A 13,868-nucleotide genomic window follows, 5' to 3' on the forward strand; every position below is an offset into this window, starting at 1 on the left:
TGTCAAGACAGGAGCTAGATAACCCCAGTACCCTGTCAAGACAGGAGCTAGATAACCCCAGTACCCTGACAGGACAGGAGCTAGGTTAGATAACCCCAGTACCCTGTCAGGACAGGAGCTAGATAACCCCAGTACCCTGTCAAGACAGGAGCTAGATAACCCCAGTACCCTGTCAAGACAGGAGCTAGATAACCCCAGTACCCTGACAGGACAGGAGCTAGGTTAGATAACCCCAGTACCCTGTCAGGACAGGAGCTAGATAACCCCAGTACCCTGTCAGGACAGGAGCTAGATAACCCCAGTACCCTGTCAGGACAGGAGCTAGGTTAGATAACCCCAGTACCCTGACAGAACAGGAGATAGGTTAGATAGGACATATGGATGTGTTGGAATTGCGCTAAACTTGAATCATTGAGATAGGAAATTAAAGAGACTTGGTTTATGTCAGAAGTTAATGGTTCTCTGAAGAGAGACAGATGGACATCTGTGGATTAGATGAAGGAGATGTTGAGGTCAGGAGGTGAGGACAGATTCTCTTAAGGCAGTAATAAAGGTTTGGTATCCTGTTACCCTCGATGTTAGCTTCCTGTGGAGCCATAAACTGCAAGGATTGGAGGAGGAGGAGTGTTTTAAGTAGGATGTATATAACTGATGTGAGAAATGTTTTCCTGTCTGATTACAGCTGTACAGAACCTTTGGGAAGAATTAAACTTGGTTAAAGCTTCTCTAGTGTCCGTGTGTTATTTACTCTGAAAAATAAGAACCCAACAGATGTAACCGGGCAGAAGCACAACAGCAGCACTGGCTTAGCTTCCAACCCCGGAGCAAAGAGAGGAGGGAGTGAGGGAGGGGGTTGGGAATGAGTGAGAGGGTGAGAGGGTGAGGAGAACAGAGAGGAGGGAGTGAGGGAAGGAAGGGGTTAGGAATGAGTGAGAGGGTGAGGAGAACAGAGAGGAGGGAGTGAGGGAAGGGGTTAGGAATGAGTGAGAGGGTGAGGAGAACAGAGAGGAGGGAGTGAGGGAAGGAAGGGGTTAGGAATGAGTGAGAGGGTGAGAGGGTGAGGAGAACAGAGAGGAGGGAGTGAGGGAAGGGGTTAGGAATGAGTGAGAGGGTGAGGAGAACAGAGAGGAGGGAAGGGGTTAGGAATGAGTGAGAGGGTGAGGAGAACATAGAGGGAAGGGGTTAGGAGTGAGTGAGAGGGTGAGGAGAACAGAGAGGAGGGAGTGAGGGAAGGGGTTAGAAGTGAGTGAGAGGGTGAGGAGAACATAGAGGAGGGAGTGGGGGACAGGGTTAGGAGTGAGTGAGAGGGTGAGGAGAACATAAGAGGAGAAAGAGGAGTGGGAGGAACTGGAAAAACGAGATGGTAAAAAGAGAAGGGGTAGAAAAGTGAGGGAGTCTGAAAGGATAAAGAGCTGTGTATACTTTAGTTTCAGATCCTCTCAGGGCTTTGCAGGCAAGCTGGGCAGAATCAAACTTGAAATGGGGATTGGAGAGAAGGAGGGTTTAAATGACCTCTTTTCCCTGACTCTGTAAGGACCAGCCAGATAGTGCTCTCAGTGAGTGAAGGCACTGCCAAAACCCCTGCTTGGCCGTCCTACTTACAACTTTATATAAGAATGAGCCCCGCTTGGAGTTGTCAGAGTGACAAGTTACTCAGTCCTTTTGGGAATTCAATCTCCGATCTGATTTTTCCTGCCTCACTCTGCATTACAGGGAAATATGAGTGGAATGGGAATTTAGGCTTTTTCTAGAAGTGGCTGAATTAGGGATGGGCATTTGACTGAGTAATCGCATGATTTAAAAAAAAAATATAAAAATAAATAAAAAAACTCTTCTACAGAAAAAGAAAAGGCCTGAAATAGAACAAAAATAAACTTACACATAGAAATGTAGCCTTACACATGTGCCTATTTGGGGTTCTGATACTATTTCTGATCGTCTTAACTCACCATCACTGTGGAGCTTCTCAAAGTCCATTTTTTTCTTCGCCTCAAAAAAGTAAGTAAACAAAGTGTTTTCACATCCATTGAGAATGACGATAGTTCCTCAACGTGGCCCATTGAAATCATATTTCCAGCTCTCTCCCTTTGGATGACCACTCAGCATGAAGGGACAAATGTCCTGCTCCAATCCAGTGGAAATGTCTTTTTTTTTTTTTAAAAGACCTACCTGATTACTTCTTATCCCTGCGTAAACAGCCTACTCTCCCGGCAGACAGCCTACTCTCCGGGCAGACAGCCTACTCTCCGGGCAGACAGCCTACTCTCCGGGCAGACAGCCTACTGATCTCCTTCTTTAGTAATCTGTGTGTCTAAGATTTTTAAATTGCAGTGCTTAAAGCATCAGGCAAAGTAGCCTACATATATATATATATTTTTTTTTTAAAGGGTGTGTCTAAACGATTGGTCGAAAGAACAGACGACTCTCGGTCGACCAATATATATTTTAGTTTGTCAGGGACAGCCTTAATATTCAGTCAATTAAAAAAAGCAAGTGACATTTAAAGACTAATTTATTGAAACCGTAATATCAACTGGTTATATTATATCATGGAACACAATCTGAACTATCAACTGGTTATATGATGGAACACAATCTGAACTATCAACTGGTTATATGATGGAACACAATCTGTACTATCAACTGGTTATATTATATAATGGAACACAATCTATACTATCAACTGGTTATATGATGGAACACAATCTGTACTATCAACTGGTTATATGATGGAACACAATCTGTACTATCAACTGGTTATATGATGGAACACAATCTGAACTATCAACTGGTTATATGATGGAACACAATCTGTACTATCAACTGGTTATATTATATAATGGAACACAATCTATACTATCAACTGGTTATATCATGGAACACAATCTGTACTATCAACTGGTTATATCATGGAACACAATCTGTACTATCAACTGGTTATATGATGGAACACAATCTGTACTATCAACTGGTTATATTATATCATGGAACACAATCTGTAATATCAACTGGTTATATCATGGAACACAATCTGTACTATCAACTGGTTATATTATATCATGGAACACAATCTGTACTATCAACTGGTTATATGATGGAACACAATCTGTAATATCAACTGGTTATATGATGGAACACAATCCGTACTTTCAACTGGTTATATCATGGAACACAATCTGTACTATCAACTGGTTATATTATATCATGGAACACAATCTGTAATATCAACTGGTTATATTATATCATGGAACACAATCTGTACCATCAACTGGTTATATGATGGAACACAATCTGTACTATCAGTACTATCAACTGGTTATATCATGGAACACAATCTGTATTATCAACTGGTTATATTATATCGTGGAACACAATCTGTAATATCAACTGGTTATATGATGGAACACAATCTGTACTATCAACTGGTTATATTATATCATGGAACACAATCTGAACTATCAACTGGTAATATGATGGAACAAAATCTGTACTATCAACTGGTTATATGATGGAACACAATCTGAACTATCAACTGGCTATATGATATCATGGAACACAATCTGTACTATCAACTGGTTATATTATATCATGGAACACAATCTGTACAATCAACTGGTAATATGATGGAACACAATCTGTACAATCAACTGGTTATATGATGGAACACAATCTGTACAATCAACTGGTTATATGATGGAACACAATCTGTACTATGAACTGGTTATATGATGGAACACAATCTGTACCATCAACTGGTTATATCATGGAACACAATCTGTACTATCAACTGGTTATATTATATCATGGAACACAATCTGTACAATCAACTGGTAATATGATGGAACACAATCTGTACAATCAACTGGTTATATGATGGAACACAATCTGTACTATGAACTGGTTATATGATGGAACACAATCTGTACCATCAACTGGTTATATCATGGAACACAATCTGTACTATCAACTGGTTATATGATGGAACAGAATGATCAAAAGGCAGTAACCACAGCAGAGGAACTTGCTTGTAGAAGCATGGTATAGCCTTGTTTTGTTATCTTAGCAGACAAGATGCTCTCATTTCCCCGAGCCGTTATCACAGTCAAGACAGATATTTTATGGTTATTTTTTACAGTTTGGAATTTTCCAAAATGGATGAACATTTCTACAATGAACACTGCTTGGTGACGAATCACAGCCACAACATCTGTTTGGTGAGGAATATGCTTAATGATTCTGATGAAAACACGTTTTTTTTTGTGTCTTTATCAAACTAATGTTTTGCATATTTTCAGTGTGGAACCGGTCTGTGTTTAAGAGGGTTAAAGGCTGACACATTAAAATGACACTAGTAGTTTGCAAAGTATCCGAAGTGGAAAACAGACGGGACGCAATTATTCCAAAAAGTGCAGCTCGTAGTTGGAACACAGACTCAGTGGCCAGTTTATTAGGTACATTCATCCTATTCACCCCCCCAATAGCCTCCAGAACAGCCCGAATTTGGTGCATGGAAACGTTGCTCAATTGGTATCAAGGGACCTAACGTGTGCCAGGAAATCATTCCCCACACCACCGCCACCAGCCCGTACCGTTGACACCAGGCAGGATGGGGCCATGGTCTGATGCTGCTTACCCCAAATCCTGACTGCCATCTGCATGACGCTACGGGAACTGGGATTCATCAGACCAGGCAATGTTTTTTTCCCCATTCCTCAGTTGTCCAGTGTTTGTGATGGCGTTGCCCACTGGAGCCTCTTCTTCTTGTGTTTAGCTGATAGGAGTGGAACCCGGTGTGGGCATCTGCTGCAATAACCCATCCCTGACAAGGACAGACGAGTTGTGTGTTGCTGTTATTTGTGGACCTGCCTGTTAGCACGATTCTTGTCGTTCTCCTTCAAACTCTCATCAGCAAGCTGTTTCGACCACAGGACCGCACGCTGACGATTCATTTATTGTTGTTTGTTTGTCGCACCATTCTCAGTAAACCCGAATAGGGCTGACCCCATTTAGTCGACTGGCCGATTGTTTGGTCGGTAGGCTGCTGGTCGACCGAGGTTTCTTTAGTCGACTGGCCGATTGTTTGGTCGGTAGGCTGTTGGTCGACCAAGGTTTCTTTACATTACATTACATTTAAGTCATTTAGCAGACGCTCTTATCTTAGTCGACTGGCCGATTGTTTAGTTGATGGGCTGTTGGTCGACCGAGGTTTCTTTAGTCGACTGGCCGATTGTTTGGTCGATGGCCTGTTGGTCGACCGAGGTTTCTTTAGTCGAGCAGTCCTAAATCTCATTTCAGTTGACTAATCCATTGCGGAGGCCACAGGGATTGCATAGTCCAACACTTGAAGATATGTGATAGTGTCATAATATATTGTTATATCATGTAAACAATTATGGTGAAATACTAATAAATATAATATTGTTTTATAACTAAATGTGCGTTGGATGTGGCTGCGGTTCTGAAAAATTATCTTCAGTGTCCCATAGAATTGGCATCTTTCTCTATGTTTCTATGTGCATAATAGCTAAATTAACCAGTATTTTGGGATTGAAAACAATGCTTTAAACCCTATTGGGATGGGATTCGTTTTACTGGGGGTGGTTGGGGGAATGTAATTATGTGCACAAGCACAAAACATCACATCTGTCATTTTAGTCCTGTCGGAATCAGCCGTGTCACTCATTTGTACCTGGCTGGAGAGAAACAAATCCAGACAGAATAACCGATTGTTTTCTGGCGAACTCCAACGTCCTCTGATAATATTAGACCCGCGCATATCGACATCCCTGTGTTGAGAGAAATGTCTGAGTTTGACAGGCGGTTTGAGCAAGAAAACAATAACGGTTTGGATAAAGTGAATTTACCGCTGTGCATAGCCTATATATGAAGGACCTACATGTACCAACATTCAAGGTGAATGATTTTGTTCATGTGTTTTTGTGTGTATGAATTGAATCTTGCCAAATGCGTCGGTTTAAAAAAAATTATAATATTGTGCCTAGTTAACGTAACGCTTGTTGTTTAATAAAATCCAAAATCAGCATACAACTGACCTAAACGTTTGAAAATGATAAGAGCATCTGAAGTGCAAGTTTAAGGCTATGCTCACATCTGAAGTGCAAGTTTAAGACTATGCTCACATCTGAAGTGCAAGTTTAAGGCTATGCTCACATCTGAAGTGCAAGTTTAAGGCTATGCTCACATCTGAAGTGCAAGTTTAAGGCTATGCTCACATCTGAAGTGCAAGTTTAAGGCTATGCTCACATCTGAAGTGCAAGTTTAAGGCTATGCTCACATCTGAAGTGCAAGTTTAAGGCTATGCTCACATCTGAAGTGCAAGTTTAAGGCTATGCTCACATCTGAAGTGCAAGTTTAAGGCTATGCTCACATCTGAAGTGCAAGTTTAAGGCTATGCTCACATCTGAAGTGCAAGTTTAAGGCTATGCTCACATCTGAAGTGCAAGTTTAAGGCTATGCTCACATCTGAAGTGCAAGTTTAAGGCTATGCTCACATCTGAATTGCAAGTTTAAGGCTATGCTCACATCTGAAGGCTGGGGGCGGGGCATTAAGGACGTCTGTTGATTGCTGAAATATCCTAATGATTCTGAACATACTTCCTCAATTCAAATATCATGGCGACACTATACCAAAGATGCTGTGGAAACTTGGGACTCAGGCTGGAGTTATCGGTGTCACCTTGTTATCGTCTGGACTATCTTCACACCGAGAAGAAAAACAACCTCCAGGCTTCCGTCATAACAATCAATTTATTGGAGAAAAGATCTATATATAGAATTACAGGGGGCAGTCTGGAGAAAAACGAATCCAGTCCGAATCGTCCTCTGGAATAAACTGACATTCTGGGGTCATATTTACATAACCAACGTTCTCTAGTAATACTAGTCCTGTGCAAATAGGTCTTAGCCTAATTGTCGAAGAAAATTGAGGAGAGAGCAAACCAACTTAATTAGGTCTACAATCAATAACCTAACTGTTAGATGTCCCTGGCTTTATAAATCATCCATATATAGTACCAGACAAAAGTTATAACACACCTACTCATTCAAGGTTTTTTTCAATTTGTACTATTTTCTACATTGTAGAATAATAGTGAAGACATCAAAACTATGAAATAACACATATGGAATCATGTAGTAACTGTTAGGTTCTAAATAACATAGTAAACAGGGACAGACAACTATAAGAGCTCAAACCAACAGGTCAGACAGCTGAACAGACAAAGACAGGTTCCCACCATGTCCATGTACTCCAATACAGGGGACCTCCTCCTTCCCTCTAAACATGACATCTTTATTGCTAGGCAGGAAGTTAAGTGATGTGGGTCATAAGCTGTTCCTTCTCCCTTAATGTGACCTGACCTGGGCCCCCATTCCTTACTAAACCACATCTCTCCAAACTCAGTGACCTGACCTTAACCCCCATATCTCTCCACCCTCAGTGACCTGACCTCAACCTCCATTCCTCACATCTCTCCACCCTTATCAGTGCCCTGACCTCAACTCCCATTCCTTACTAAACCACATCTCTCCACCCTCATCAGTGACCTGACCTGAGCCCCCATTCCCCACATCTCTCCACCCTCATCAGTGACCTGACCTGAGCCCCCCCCATTCCCACCCTCATCAGTGACCTGACCTGAGCCCCCATTCCCCAGTGACATCTCATTCCTCCCTCATCAGTGACCTGACCTGAGCCCCCATTCCCCACATCTCTCCACCCTCATCAGTGACCTGACCTGAGCCCCCATTCCCCACATCTCTCCACCCTCATCAGTGACCTGACCTGAGCCCCCATTCCCCACATCTCTCCTCCCTCATCAGTGACCTGACCTGAGCCCCCATTCCCCACATCTCTCCACCGTCATCAGTGACCTGACCTGAGCCCCCATTCCCCACATCTCTCCACCCTCATCAGTGACCTGACCTGAGCCCCCATTCCCCACATCTCTCCACCCTCATTAGTGACCTGACCTGAGCTCCCATTCCCCACATCTCTCCACCCTCATCAGTGACCTGACCTGAGCTCCCATTCCCCACATCTCTCCACCCTCATCAGTGACCTGATCTCAACCCCCATTCCTCACTAAACCACAGCTCTCCACCCTCATCAGTGACCGCAGCCATGTGATGGCCTTTCCCTTAATCAGTAACATTCCAAACCCCTGGTTCATATCCAACCTTAATTAAATCCACCATATACATTCTTCCTACAGATAAACACTAACTTCTGGTGTAGAAACCAGACTGTGGCCCTTGTCCTTTCCATAGGATAACTGACGATAAACAATGTTTCAAGTTTAGAAGTCAGAACTCTTCATAACCAAAACAAAGTGTTAAACAAATCAAAATATATTTAATATACAAGATCCTTCAAAGTAGCCACCCTTTGCCTTGATGACAGCTTTGGACACTCTTGGCATTCTCTCAACCAGCTTCATGAGTTAGTCACCTGGAATGCATTTCAATTAACAGGTGTGCCTTGTTAAAAGTTCATTTGTGGAATTTCGTTCCTTCTTAATACGTTTGAGCCAATCAGTTGTGTTGTGACAAGGTAGCGGGGTATACAGAAGATAGGGCTACCTGGTAAAATACCAAGTCCATAACATGGCAACAACAGCTCAACTAAAGACAAAGGTCAGTCAATCCGGAAAATGTCAAGAACTTTGAAAGTTCATCAAGTGCCGTCGCAAAAACCATCAAGACCCATGATGAAACTGGCTCTCATGAGGACCGCCACGGGAGGGAAAGACCTAGAGATACCTCTGCTGCAGAGGATAAGTTCATTAGAGTTACCAGCCTCAAACATTGCAGACCAAATAAATGCTTCACAGAGTTCAAGTAACAAACACAACTGTTCAGAGGAGACTGAGTGAATCGGGACTTCATGGTCGAATTGCTGCAAAGAAACCACTACTGAAGGGCACCAATAAAAAGAGACTTGCTTGGGTCAAGAAACACGAGGAATGGACATTAGACCGGTGGAAATCTGTCCTTTGGTCTGATGAGTCCAAATTGGAGATTTTGGGGTCCAACCGCCGTGTCTTTGTGAGACGCAGAGTAGGTGAACAGATGATCTCTGCATGTGTATTTCCCACCGTGAAGCATGGAGGAGGAGGTGTGATGATGTGGGGGTGCTTTACTGGTGACACTGTCAGTGATTTATTAGGAATTCAAGGAACACTTAGCCAGCAAGGCTACCACAACATTCTGCAGCGATACACCATCCCATCTGGTTTGCGCTTAGTGGGACTATCATTTGTTTTTCAACAGGACAATGACCCAACACACCTCCGGCCTGTGTAAGGGATATTTGACAAAGAAGGAGAGTGATGGTGCACCGTCAGATAACCGAGCCTTCATAATCACCCGAACTCAACACAATTGAGGGATGAGTTAAACTACAGAGTGAAGGAAAAGCAGCTAACAAGTACGCAGCATATGTAGGAACTCCAAGACTTTTGGAAAAGCATTCTTAATGAAGCTGGTTGAGAGTATGCCAAGAGTATGCAAAGCTGTCATCAAGGCAAAGGGCGGCCACCCCGAAGAATCTCATATATAAAACATTTTTATTTGTTTAACACTTTTTTTGGTTAATAGATGATTTCATAGTGTTGATTTCTTCTATTATTCTACAATGTAGAAAAGAGTGGAAATAAATTAAAACCCCTGAATGAGTAGGTGTTCCAAACGTTTGACTGGTGCTGTATATTATATTATTATTATTATAAATTATATTATTATAGTATATTTGTGTATATACAGATGTAAGGCAGATCTTGGGTCTGTTGCCTGTTTGAGTGTTTGTTTAATAGCCTACTGATTCCGCGAGCACTCACGCAACGACAAAATGTCAGATAAAACAATTTCACAGATTTGTCTGTTTTTAATCTTTGCTATGAGGTAAAACATTTACAATTTGTTTTTTTTCCCGTTAGAATACACAGGCACGACTTATCATTTATTTAGTGTTGTTAACACTGTTCCAAACAGGCAGAAAGATAATATCGTAATCCAACAGCACCTGTTTGTCATACATAATATGCACACAGCTCTCACTACTATAATCTTTCTTATTGTTATTATTACAATTATTATGATCATCATTATAATAATAAGTAAAGTTGTTATCATTAGTATGATTCGTATAGCAGCCTCGTATAACCACCATTGAGCTGTAGGCCTAAGAGCACGTCCTGTTTAGTCTTAATACCATCATTTACTTAGGCTTATATTTTAATATATAGGCTACTGTATCAATCATTCATTAGTTTGTGCCATCACACAGCATTCATGCTTTGAAATGCAATCAAGCATTTTAGTTTTAAAATTAAATTTTTAAAAAAAAAGGGAGTTTTGAATAATTAGTGTAAACAATAAATAAACCGCAATTCACAAATCGCATGCAACTGTTTAATCTGCTGTAATAAAGGCTGCATATAATGTTTTTTTATCTCCGTTAACAACGGACTCTCTGGTACACTTCTTTGTGTTGTTTACACTGTTCAGAATGGTCAGAAAAAAAGTATAAATATTGTAATCTAACAGCATCTGTTCAGCTCACAAACTACTCATCCAATGATTGCTCCTCTACCCTCCTTTGTCTTGATCTCCAGTAGCTTCACAAGAGGTTGAATGTATCTCTCAGGAGAGCGAGGGAATCAGTGGCCCCTCAGGATGTCCGACACGTAGAGCGTCAATCTGATTCTGTCGGGTCCAAAAGAGTTGCCACCCCGTAGCATTGAAGGCAAGGGAAGCCAGCGAGCATCTGGCCTCCATTGACAGAGTTCCTCTGTGGAGATGGGAGAACCTTCAAGAAGAACAACCATCTCTGCAGCACTCCACCAATCAGGCCTTTATGGTAGAGTGGCTAGACGGAAGCCACTCATCAGTACAAGGCACGACAACCTGTTGGAGTTTGCCAAAAGGCACAAAGGATTCTCAGACCATGAGAAACAAGATTCTCTGGTCTGATGAAACCAAGATTGAATTCATTGGCCTGAATGAGAAGTGTCACATCAGGAGGAAACCAGGCACCATCCCTACAGTGAAGCATGGTGGTGGTGGCAGCATCATGCTGTGGGGATGTTTTTTAGCAGCGGGGACTGGGAGACTAGTCAGGATCGAGGGAAAGATGAACGGAGCAAAGTACAGAGAGATCATTGATGAAAACCTTCAGACTGGAGGCAAAGGTTCACCTTCCAACAGGACAACGACCCTAAGCACACAACTAAGTCAGCGCAGGAGTGGTTTCAGGACAAGTCTCTGAATGTCCTTGAGTAGCCCTGCCAGAGCCCAGAATTGAATCCGATCTAACATCTCTGGAGAGACCTGAAAATAGCTGTGCAGTGACGCTCCCCCTAAAACCTGACAGAGCGTGAGAAGATCTGTAGAGAAGAATGGAGGAAACTCCCCAAATACAGCTGTGCCAAGATTTTTCATTTGTCTTCCTGATTTGTATACTCTTATTATTGCTTATTGAGCTCCAGACATCAATTATCTTATAAAAAAAAACATTCTCTGAAGGTGGTAATTCCTCAGGAACGATAGTGAGGAGAGACTCATTGTTCCACACACATTATTTCAATGAGTTAAATAGTATTTCTTTTGCAGGCCATCTGTGGAGCAGCGGTCTAAGGCACTGCATCTCAATGCTAGAGATGTCACTACAGACCCTGGTTCAACCGGCCGTGATCGGGAGTCCCATAGGGCGCCTCACCATTGGCCCAGTGTCGTCCGGGTTAAGGGAGGGTTTGGCCGGGTTAAGGGAGGGTTTGGCCGGGTTAAGGGAGGGTGTCATTGTAAAATAAGAATTTGTTCATAACTGACTTGCCTAGTTAAAAAGGTTAAATATTATTATTTAAGGTCTGGAAAAAATGTATTTGAACTCAAATTTCACAATCTGAGATAATAGTAGGCAATGTTTAAGGCTTTAAATTAGTGACTTTTTTATGGTTTTAGTTCCATTTCTAAGCATAACTGAACAAAGAGCTGTTTGGGAGCCAAATGATCAGGCTCACAGAAAAGACTAAAAATGCCGATTACTAGCAGTTGATGTGATAACCGTCTTGTGGGATGATAGAAATGACCTTTCCCCTAATACCTTGTCAATTAAATGTTAACTGCAAAGTAGACTTACCTGGCAGAAGTATATCATGAGTAAGTATATCATTTGTATCCATTATTTGTTATTTGCCATTAAATGAGCAGCAGAAGTACAGAACCATGTACCAGTACATTAGATGGCACACTAGATGTGTAATTAAAGGGCCAGATGCTCAATTAAAGTGGAATTACACTCAAATCTAAATTTGTTAGTTTTCTTCCAGACCTAAAAATGTTGTCTTCTGATGTGATGCAATCATTGACAGACTCAGAACATCCTATTTTCTCTATTAACAATTGTAATTTTGAGTGAAAAACCAATTATATATATATATATATAAAACGAAGCTAAATAAAACTGAAAAACATTTTGGAAAAATATAAAATATTTTTATTTTATATTTGGGGGGAGGGGATCACATACTGTATTAACCATTAGCAGGTACATTGACATTTTAGTGCACTACTTTCTCTTGTACACTAAGGACCTGGGGAAGAGCTGCAGAGGGGAGGAGTAGAGACGTGCCCTCTTTGAAAGCTAGAAAAGATCATGTGAAGCTCGCGAAATGTTTAACTGTCATGCTAGAAAAGGTTGGAGACCCCTGAGCTAAACAATATCAAATTGCCCCCACATGCCATGGTTCCCAAACCAAGGGGACAACTGGTTCAATATAGCCAGCAGTAGCGTGTGCTCATCTTGTTGTGAAGAGAAGGAGAGGGAGCGAGATGTCAAGGGTAACCATGCTAGAAAATCAGATTATTCTACCCGATTCAAAATGTGCAACGTTGTGCTTCAAGAGCTAGGTGAAAATGGTAGCCGCATCAGTAGGTCTTCGATAGAGATTGTGGCATTGAGGAAGCAACGGAACGCATATAAAACAACATTTACTAACATTACTCTCGCTCGTACACCTTGCACCATCACCTTTCATCGTATCTAAACTCACCACTTCCAATTTTCAGCCTCTCCTCACAAGCTAACGTGTATTGTATCTACCTAGAACTGTTTTTATCTACCTTTACAAAGTAATTTGATCTACATTTAGCTTAGTTAGTTGAATAGCCCAAACAGCACGTTACATCCGTCAGTTTTCTGAATATCTCCTCCTGTTCACCACAGCACAGTGCATCGTGGCATGCACAATATACTCTTATATGAATCAAAGCGTAGCAGAAAACTCACCTTTCTTCTCCCCACCTCCGCGGTTGTAAGACACAGATTCCAGGGAAAACTGCTATCACAATGTTTGGCCACGAAAAAAAATGTTTTAAAGTGCGAGTCGACTTTTCAGATTTACACCACGAAAACGTCAACAAAATAGTATTATTATCTTTTGTTATGCGATGTTCCCGCTTACTCCAAGTGTGCTTCCTTTTGCGATTGTTCAACTTCGAAGTTCATACAAAAAGTTGCAGGAAAAGAGGTCCTCGTCGCAGCAGCTGCTGGAGGGATGAGGTCACTGCAACTCTTCAATCAAACACAGTACAAAGCTCTCGCGATGAGCAGGAAGGAAACGAACGCTGATTGGCAAAGGATGGGGTCCCGTTGCTCTGGCAACAACAGCAGCCAGCTACACTGGCCATGTATGCTGTAGGGCCATGAATACCATCAAATGCATTTAGGTTTTTCTGTAGTTTTAGCGTTTCTTTTCAGTTCAAATCAAAAGAAAGTTATTGGAAACATTATGGTGCCAGAATTACAAACGGATGATATGCCATCAACAACAACAACAACATCACCCCGT

General features: G+C 41.8%; 1 long non-coding RNA gene across 1 annotated transcript in view; it reads right to left on the reverse strand.

The window, feature by feature from the left end:
- Nucleotides 1-13,558, reverse strand: part of LOC115118118 (uncharacterized) — a 123,383-nt gene extending 109,825 nt beyond the window's left edge. Inside the window, exon 1 of the long non-coding RNA XR_003861786.2 lies at nucleotides 13,307-13,558. This is a non-coding gene — a long non-coding RNA (uncharacterized LOC115118118). The remainder of the gene's footprint in view (nucleotides 1-13,306) is intronic.
- Nucleotides 13,559-13,868: the final 310 nt, after the last annotated feature.

The sequence above is a fragment of the Oncorhynchus nerka genome, linkage group LG13 (assembly GCF_034236695.1).
Source record: "Oncorhynchus nerka isolate Pitt River linkage group LG13, Oner_Uvic_2.0, whole genome shotgun sequence".
Classification (NCBI taxonomy): domain Eukaryota; kingdom Metazoa; phylum Chordata; class Actinopteri; order Salmoniformes; family Salmonidae; genus Oncorhynchus; species Oncorhynchus nerka.